Here is a 7,513-nt window from a genome sequence, read left to right as displayed (position 1 = left end):
CCGATCAAGGTGCCTGTTTTTAGGGCGAGTAATGGAAGAACTGCATCGCCTGTACCAGATCGAAAAATCTCGGATGAAGCCTTATCATCATCAGGGAAATGGAGCCTGTGAACGGTTGAATTGGACTATTATCCAGATGTTAAGGACACTAGAGGAAGACCGAAAAGCCAGGTGACCTGAATTTGTACCTGAATTAGTGTGGGTGTATAACAACCGAGTACATCGCACCACCGGTTACACCCCATATACCCTGCTGTTCGGCCTGCCAGGAAGGGAGATCACCAAGATGGAGTTGGATCCAGAGGAGGACAACCCACGGACGGGGATGTCCACCTGGGTCCGAGAACATCGTCATTGTCTGCAGACACTACAACGCCTGGTGCAGACCAGGTTTCGGGAACTTAAGCATTCAGAGACAGCTCCTCTGCGAGGGACAGCTCTTCAAGCCGAGGATCGAGTGTTGGTTCCAACATAGGCATCCTAGGGACAACCTGGAGTACCGGTGGGGAAAAACCCTGTATTGGGTGAAGTGGAGAATCAGCCTGGAAGGGCCCATCTATGAAGTTCAACCTGAAGGGGAAGAAGATGCTCCCACTTGAGTAGTTCACCGCAATATGCTACATCCCTGTTTGTCGAAAAACCCTGACCAAATTGAAGAGGGGAAAGGTGCTCCTGAAATGTTCCCTCTGGCTGTTGCTGCTTGTTAAGACAAAGAGTTGCCTGATCTGTTGCCTGTAAATCCAGGACGGGGACAAGTTCCTGAAGTGGTTACTCCTTTGGAAATGGGCGCATCCCCGCCATCATCTGTTCAGCCTGACTCGATTACTCAAACTGATTCGACTACTCCTTCTGACTTAAAGCGCTCCGAACGGGCCACAGCCGGAATACCCAACAGGTACGATCGAGACCAATTTAGTTGGCAACAAATCGTTCAAGGACCAGTAGAATGTCAACGCAGACTACAAGAATTCTCGCCCGTGCAATGGCGAGCAAAAGGAGAGGGGAGTGTAAGAAGAGGGACCGGACCGGGGGTACCTTTCTTGCGCCGGTTTCGGAACTGTCTGGACTGTCACCTTTGTTGTCTGGGAGAAAGCTTAGAGACCCGGACCGACCTTTGCACGAGAGAGCAGGGGGAGTAGCTAGGATAAAAAAGGCAAAGGGCGTGAAAAGGCAGTCAGACTTGGCAGGAGCACGCAGCACACAGCAGGGGAAGTTTGGTGCTCCGTCCTCTGAGCACCGTGACAGCGCAGGTCCGAGCTATATTGTCCCTGCTGCCACTTACAAAGACCGTGACCAGAGAACTGTATTTTGCCCGCTGACTCCCAATGCTCAAGATACCCAACAGCACGGGTCAGTAAACACACACATGCCACCTAAGGAACACCGGGTGACTTATCGAGAACTGTTCCCTCTCTCACCCGCATACTTCTGCCAAGCCTCGTCAAGCCCCGGCAGTGTCGAGATTGCTCTTCCCTCTGCAACCCAAATCCTGGACCAAGGACCCCGTGCAAGACGTCAAGGACTCATCGTCACCGCCAGGAACCGTATCATCGCCTGCAGGACGACACCGGATTCATCACATGCTGACCACGTTGGCACCACCGTTAGAACCTAAGACTCTGCAGTCAGGAAGACGTAAGACTGATAAGTTTACCCTAAAGAACAGTTGTTACACCTTTTGCCCTCATTACCTCCCTCAGCACACCAATTGTGCTTATATTCCCTGCTATATCCCTGCCTCTACTTTCCGCTCCCTGCTTGGAGTATACCCGTTTTAGTAAAATTAACTTTAACCCTTGCTCTGCCTCCTGTCCGTTACTGCATCCCGCAACCTGCACACACAGGGATAAAGAAAAATACCAAACATACTCACACATATAACAGAGGAATGTACCGGATAGTGAAGGATGGGGGAAAACGAAAGTAGGGGAAGAAAGGGAATTATCACACACCCAAAACCTAGCAATAGTCACAGATAAATCCACCAAATGCCTTCTCCAGTAACCACCAACAACCTTCAGCCATGCAGCATAAGCTACTCTGACAATGATTGCCAGCCAGGGCCCAGATTATATAGGAGATGGGAGTGGATAACGGTGAACAGCTGAGAGCCTTCAGGCAGGAAAGCTTCCAGGAGCTCTCAACTGAGCAGATTAACCCCTGCACTGCTAAAATAAACTTACACCGTTTAGAATGAAGGTGAAGTGCTTCTAATCTGCAGGAGTAGGAGAAATCAGAAGCTGGGTTCTTCTGGTTCTTGTCTTTCACGGTAAATGTCCTCCCCTCGCATAGTATGAGGCCCCCTGCACAATATCAGGCTCTCACAAAGTATGAAGCCCTCGTACAGTACAATACTCCACACAGTATAAGGCCCTTGCATAGTATGACGCTCCCAGCACATTGAGGCCCTCACACAGAACAACACCCCCATACAGTATGAGGCCCTCACACAGTATGACGCATTGACTCTGGGGGCCACTCTACAGCTACAGTACAAGGAAATATTATCGGACCCTCGGTCACACATCTGTACCTTTCTTTTATACTGGATTTGATGAATGCAGTAGAGTATCTCATCAGTCAGTCCGTTCGTTCGTTCATTGTGCCAACTGCTGCTCTAACATTAGGTTATAGGGCCACTCCTGCACAGGGGGCCACTGGGGAATTCACCAGTAGTGCCTGCACAGGACTATGCCCCTCCACCCCATCTAAGAGGTGGTATATGGTGACGTGACTGTATGCAGGGGAGCAGTGTGGGGGGCATATTTTTATTCAGGAGGCAAACATATGCAGTGGGGGAAATAAGTATTTGATCCCTCTGGCAAACAAGACTTAATACTTAGTGGCAAAACCCAAGTTGGTAAGCCCAGCAGTCAGACTTTTCTTGGAGTTGATGATGAGGTTTGCGCACATGTCAGGAGGAATTTTGGTCCACTCCTCTTTGCAGATCATCTCTAAATCATTGAGATTTTGAGGCGGTCGCTTGGCAACTCGGAGCTTCAACTCCCTCCATAAGTTTTCTATGGGATTAAGGTCTGGAGACTTTCTAGGCCAACCATGACCTTAATGTGCTTCTTTTTGAGCCACTCTTTAGTTGTCTTGACGGTATGTTTTTGGTCATTGTCTTGCTGGAAGACCCAGCCACGACCCATTTTTAATGTCCTGGCGGAGGGAAAGGGTTTGTGTCCACGTTCAGGAAACGCTGCGTTTGTGACGCAGCGCTGAGCCGCAGCGTCAAAAACGCAGAGTACAGATGTTACAGCATAGTGGAGGGGATTTAATGAAATCCCGTCTCCACTGTGCATTAAAAAACGCATGCGTTTTTCCCGCAAAAACGCACATGCGTTGCGTTTTTTCAGAACGCACATGCGTTGCGTTTTTTCAGAACGCAGCATGTTTCTACAATGAGCAAAACACGCAGGAACACCGCAGGTGACCTGCCAGTGACCTCAGGTGCATTTTTGGTCAGGATTTTACCTGCATAAAATCCTGACCAAAGCCTGAACGTGGACACATACCCAAAGAGGTTGTCGCTCAGGATTTTACTGTACATGGCTCCATCCATTCTCCCATTGTGAAGTAGTCCTGGGCCCTTAGCAGAGAAACACCCCCAAAACATGTTTCCACCTCCATGCTGGACAGTGGGGATGGTGTTCTTTGGGTCATAGGCAGTATTTCTCTTCCTCCAAACACGGCGAGTTGAGATAATGCCGAAGACCTCAATTTTTGTGTCATCTGACCACAGCACCTTCTCCCAATCACTCACAGAATCATCCAGGTTTTTCTTTGGTAAACTTCAGACGGGCCTGCACATGTACCTTCTTGAGCAGAGGGGGACCTTGCGGGCACTGCAGGATTTTAAACCTTTACAGCTGCCTTAAGATCATTAAAGGGAACTTGTCACCTGAATTTGGCGGGACAGGTTTGCAGTTATATGGGCGGGGTTTTCGGGTGTTTGATTTACCCTTTCCTTACCCGCTGGCTGCATGCTGGCCACAATATTTGATTGATGTTCATGCTGTGTCCTCCGTAGTACACAGCATGTGTGCAAAAGTAAGTGCCCCCCCGGCTCCGTGTGTGCAAGTGCCCCCTGTGTGCAAAAGTAAGTGCCCCCCGGCCCCGTGTGCGAAAAGCAAGTGCCCCCCAGGTCCCGTGTGCGAAAAGTAAGTGCCCCCCCGATCCTGTGTGTGAAAAGTAAGTGCTGCTGTAAAGCTGGCAGCGCTGTTCAAGCACCATGTATTTCCTTCAGGAAATGCCCATCTAGTTTATTATGGTGCTTGAACCCTCTAGGTTCAAGCAACATATTGTAATCCGATTTCTTATATTTTATTATTCTTCTCCGCAATTAATGCAGCTCGAACCGCTCGGCGCAGAGACCCCGTTCAGGTGGCGTTTCGAAGCCCTCGGTGGGGACAGGTGTGCTATGTATTTTTGGAGTCGATCCGATTTGTAGTTTTTAAAAAAAAATCACATTTAAAATGTTTTTTTTTCCCATAGGAATTAATGGCGACCTTTCCATGACCCCCAACTGACATGGATTGAAGCCACAGCGCAGCTGCACTGACCTTACAAAGATGGCAGCTATGGAAATGTACGGTGTCTGTATATAAGTAAGATAAGTGCCCCCCCCGTCCTGTGTGAGATAAGTGCCCCCCATCCTGTGTGAGATAAGTGCCCCCCATCCTGTATGTGATAAGTGTCCCCCCCCTGTCCTGTGTGTGATAAGTGCCGCTGTAAAGCTGGCAGCGCTCTTCAAGCACCATGTATTTCTTTCAGGAAATGCCCATCTAGTTTATACTATGTGATTTTCTGGATTTTATTTTTTATATTATATCTCTCATTGTTAAAATTACATATCCTGAGTTACATCCTGTATTATACCCCAGAGCTGCACTCACTATTCTGCTGGTGCAGTCACTGTGTACATACATTACATTACTGATCCTGAGTTACATCCTGTATTATACCCCAGAGCTGCACTCACTATTCTGCTGGTGCAGTCACTGTGTACATACATTACATTACTGATCCTGAGTTACATCCTGTATTATACCCCAGAGCTGCACTCACTATTCTGCTGGTGCAGTCACTGTGTACATACATTACATTACTGATCCTGAGTTACCTTCTGTATTATACCCCAGAGCTGCACTCACTATTCTGCTGGTGCAGTCACTGTGTACATACATTACTGATCCTGAGTTACATCCTGTATTATACTCCAGAGCTGCACTCACTATTCTGCTGGTGCAGTCACTGTGTACATACATTACATTACTGATCCTGAGTTACGTCCTGTATTATATCCCAGAGCTGCACTCACTATTCTGCTGGTGCAGTCACTGTGTACATACATTACATTACTGATCCTGAGTTACCTTCTGTATTATACCCCAGAGCTGCACTCACTATTCTGCTGGTGCAGTCACTGTGTACATACATTACATTACTGATCCTGAGTTACATCCTGTATTATACTCCAGAGCTGCACTCACTATTCTGCTGGTGTAGTCACTGTGTACATACATTACATTACTGATCCTGAGTTACCTTCTGTATTATACCCCAGAGCTGCACTCACTATTCTGCTGGTGCAGTCACTGTGTACATACATTACTGATCCTGAGTTACATCCTGTATTATACTCCAGAGCTGCACTCACTATTCTGCTGGTGCAGTCACTGTGTACATACATTACATTACTGATCCTGAGTTACATCCTGTATTATACCCCAGAGCTGCACTCACTATTCTGCTGGTGCAGTCACTGTGTACATACATTACATTACTGATCCTGAGTTACCTTCTGTATTATACCCCAGAGCTGCACTCACTATTCTGCTGGTGTAGTCACTGTGTACATACATTATATTACTGATCCTGAGTTACATCCTGTATTATACCCCAGAGCTGCACTCACTATACTGCTGGTGCAGTCACTGTGTACATACATTACATTACTGATCCTGAGTTACCTCCTGTATTATACCCCAGAGCTGCACTCACTATTCTGCTGGTGTAGTCACTGTGTACATACATTATATTACTGATCCTGAGTTACATCCTGTATTATACCCCAGAGCTGCACTCACTATACTGCTGGTGCAGTCACTGTGTACATACATTACATTACTGATCCTGAGTTACATCCTGTATTATACCCCAGAGCTGCACTCACTATTCTGCTGGGGCAGTCACTGTGTACATACATTACATTACTGATCCTGAGTTACCTCCTGTATTATACCCCAGAGCTGCACTCACTATTCTGCTGGTGCAGTCACTGTGTACAGACATCCTGTATTATACCCCAGAGCTGCACTCACTATTCTGCTGGTGCAGTCACTGTGTACATACATTACATTACTGATCCTGAGTTACATCCTGTATTATACCCCAGAACTGCACTCACTATTCTGCTGGTGCAGTCACTGTGTACAGACATCCTGTATTATACCCCAGAGCTGCACTCACTATTCTGCTGGTGCAGTCACTGTGTACATACATTACATTACTGATCCTGAGTTACATCCTGTATTATACCCCAGAGCTGCACTCACTATTCTGCTGGTGCAGTCACTGTGTACATACATTACTGATCCTGAGTTACCTCCTGTATTATACCCCAGAGCTGCACTCTCTATTCTGCTGGTGCAGTCACTGTGTACGTACATTACATTACTGATCCTGAGTTACCTCCTGTATTATACCCCAGAGCTGCACTCACTATTCTGCTGGTGCAGTCACTGTGTACAGACATCCTGTATTATACCCCTTTCCCTAGTTTGGTCACAGACCCACAGCCGATGTCCGGTTTTCCTGTTTCCATGGAAACTGCTTCGGTATAAGATCTTTTCTATCTCTGGTGTAAACCCTTTGCAGATTGCGCACTTTACAGTCACCTGCACCTACGGCCCTAGTGCCTTGCTATCCCTGTATGGTACCTGTAGAGGTGCACAAAGGCCGAATTAAAGGGGTGGGATATTCCAAGTCAAACCCCCCCAGGTCTTTTTATGAGGTGTATTTTTTTTTTAATGTTTAAAAGTGGGCGTGATTTACATGATTATGCTGGGTGCAAAGGCACGCCCCTGAGGACCCTGTGAATCACACCTAAATGGAGGCGCGCCTGACCTCTCTACCATCATCGTCGTCTATATACTCTACAGTGTAATATTTCTGAACCCTCCTACCTAGTAGGATCCAGTAATTTAAAGACGACCTGTCACCTGTTATTTTATTCCCGCTACTCCCCCGAGTATCCCGCTTTTTTTTTTTTTAAATCCGTCTTACGGTTCCAGAGCTATAGACCTTTTTATGTGGTGCTAATTTTTATGGTCTTGAAAGTGGGTGTGGTTTACTGGATAATTATTCAAAGCAGCCTAAAGACACGCCCCCGAGGACCCTGTGAGACATGTCTTAATAAAACCGCCCGTATCTCTGGAACCGTATGACAGATTTTGAAAAAACAAAAAGCAGATTACTCAGGGGAGTAGCAGGACTACAATTAAAGCAA

The sequence above is a fragment of the Ranitomeya variabilis genome, chromosome 4 (genome assembly GCF_051348905.1).
Source record: "Ranitomeya variabilis isolate aRanVar5 chromosome 4, aRanVar5.hap1, whole genome shotgun sequence".
Classification (NCBI taxonomy): domain Eukaryota; kingdom Metazoa; phylum Chordata; class Amphibia; order Anura; family Dendrobatidae; genus Ranitomeya; species Ranitomeya variabilis.
This window is presented reverse-complemented; position numbering follows the sequence as displayed.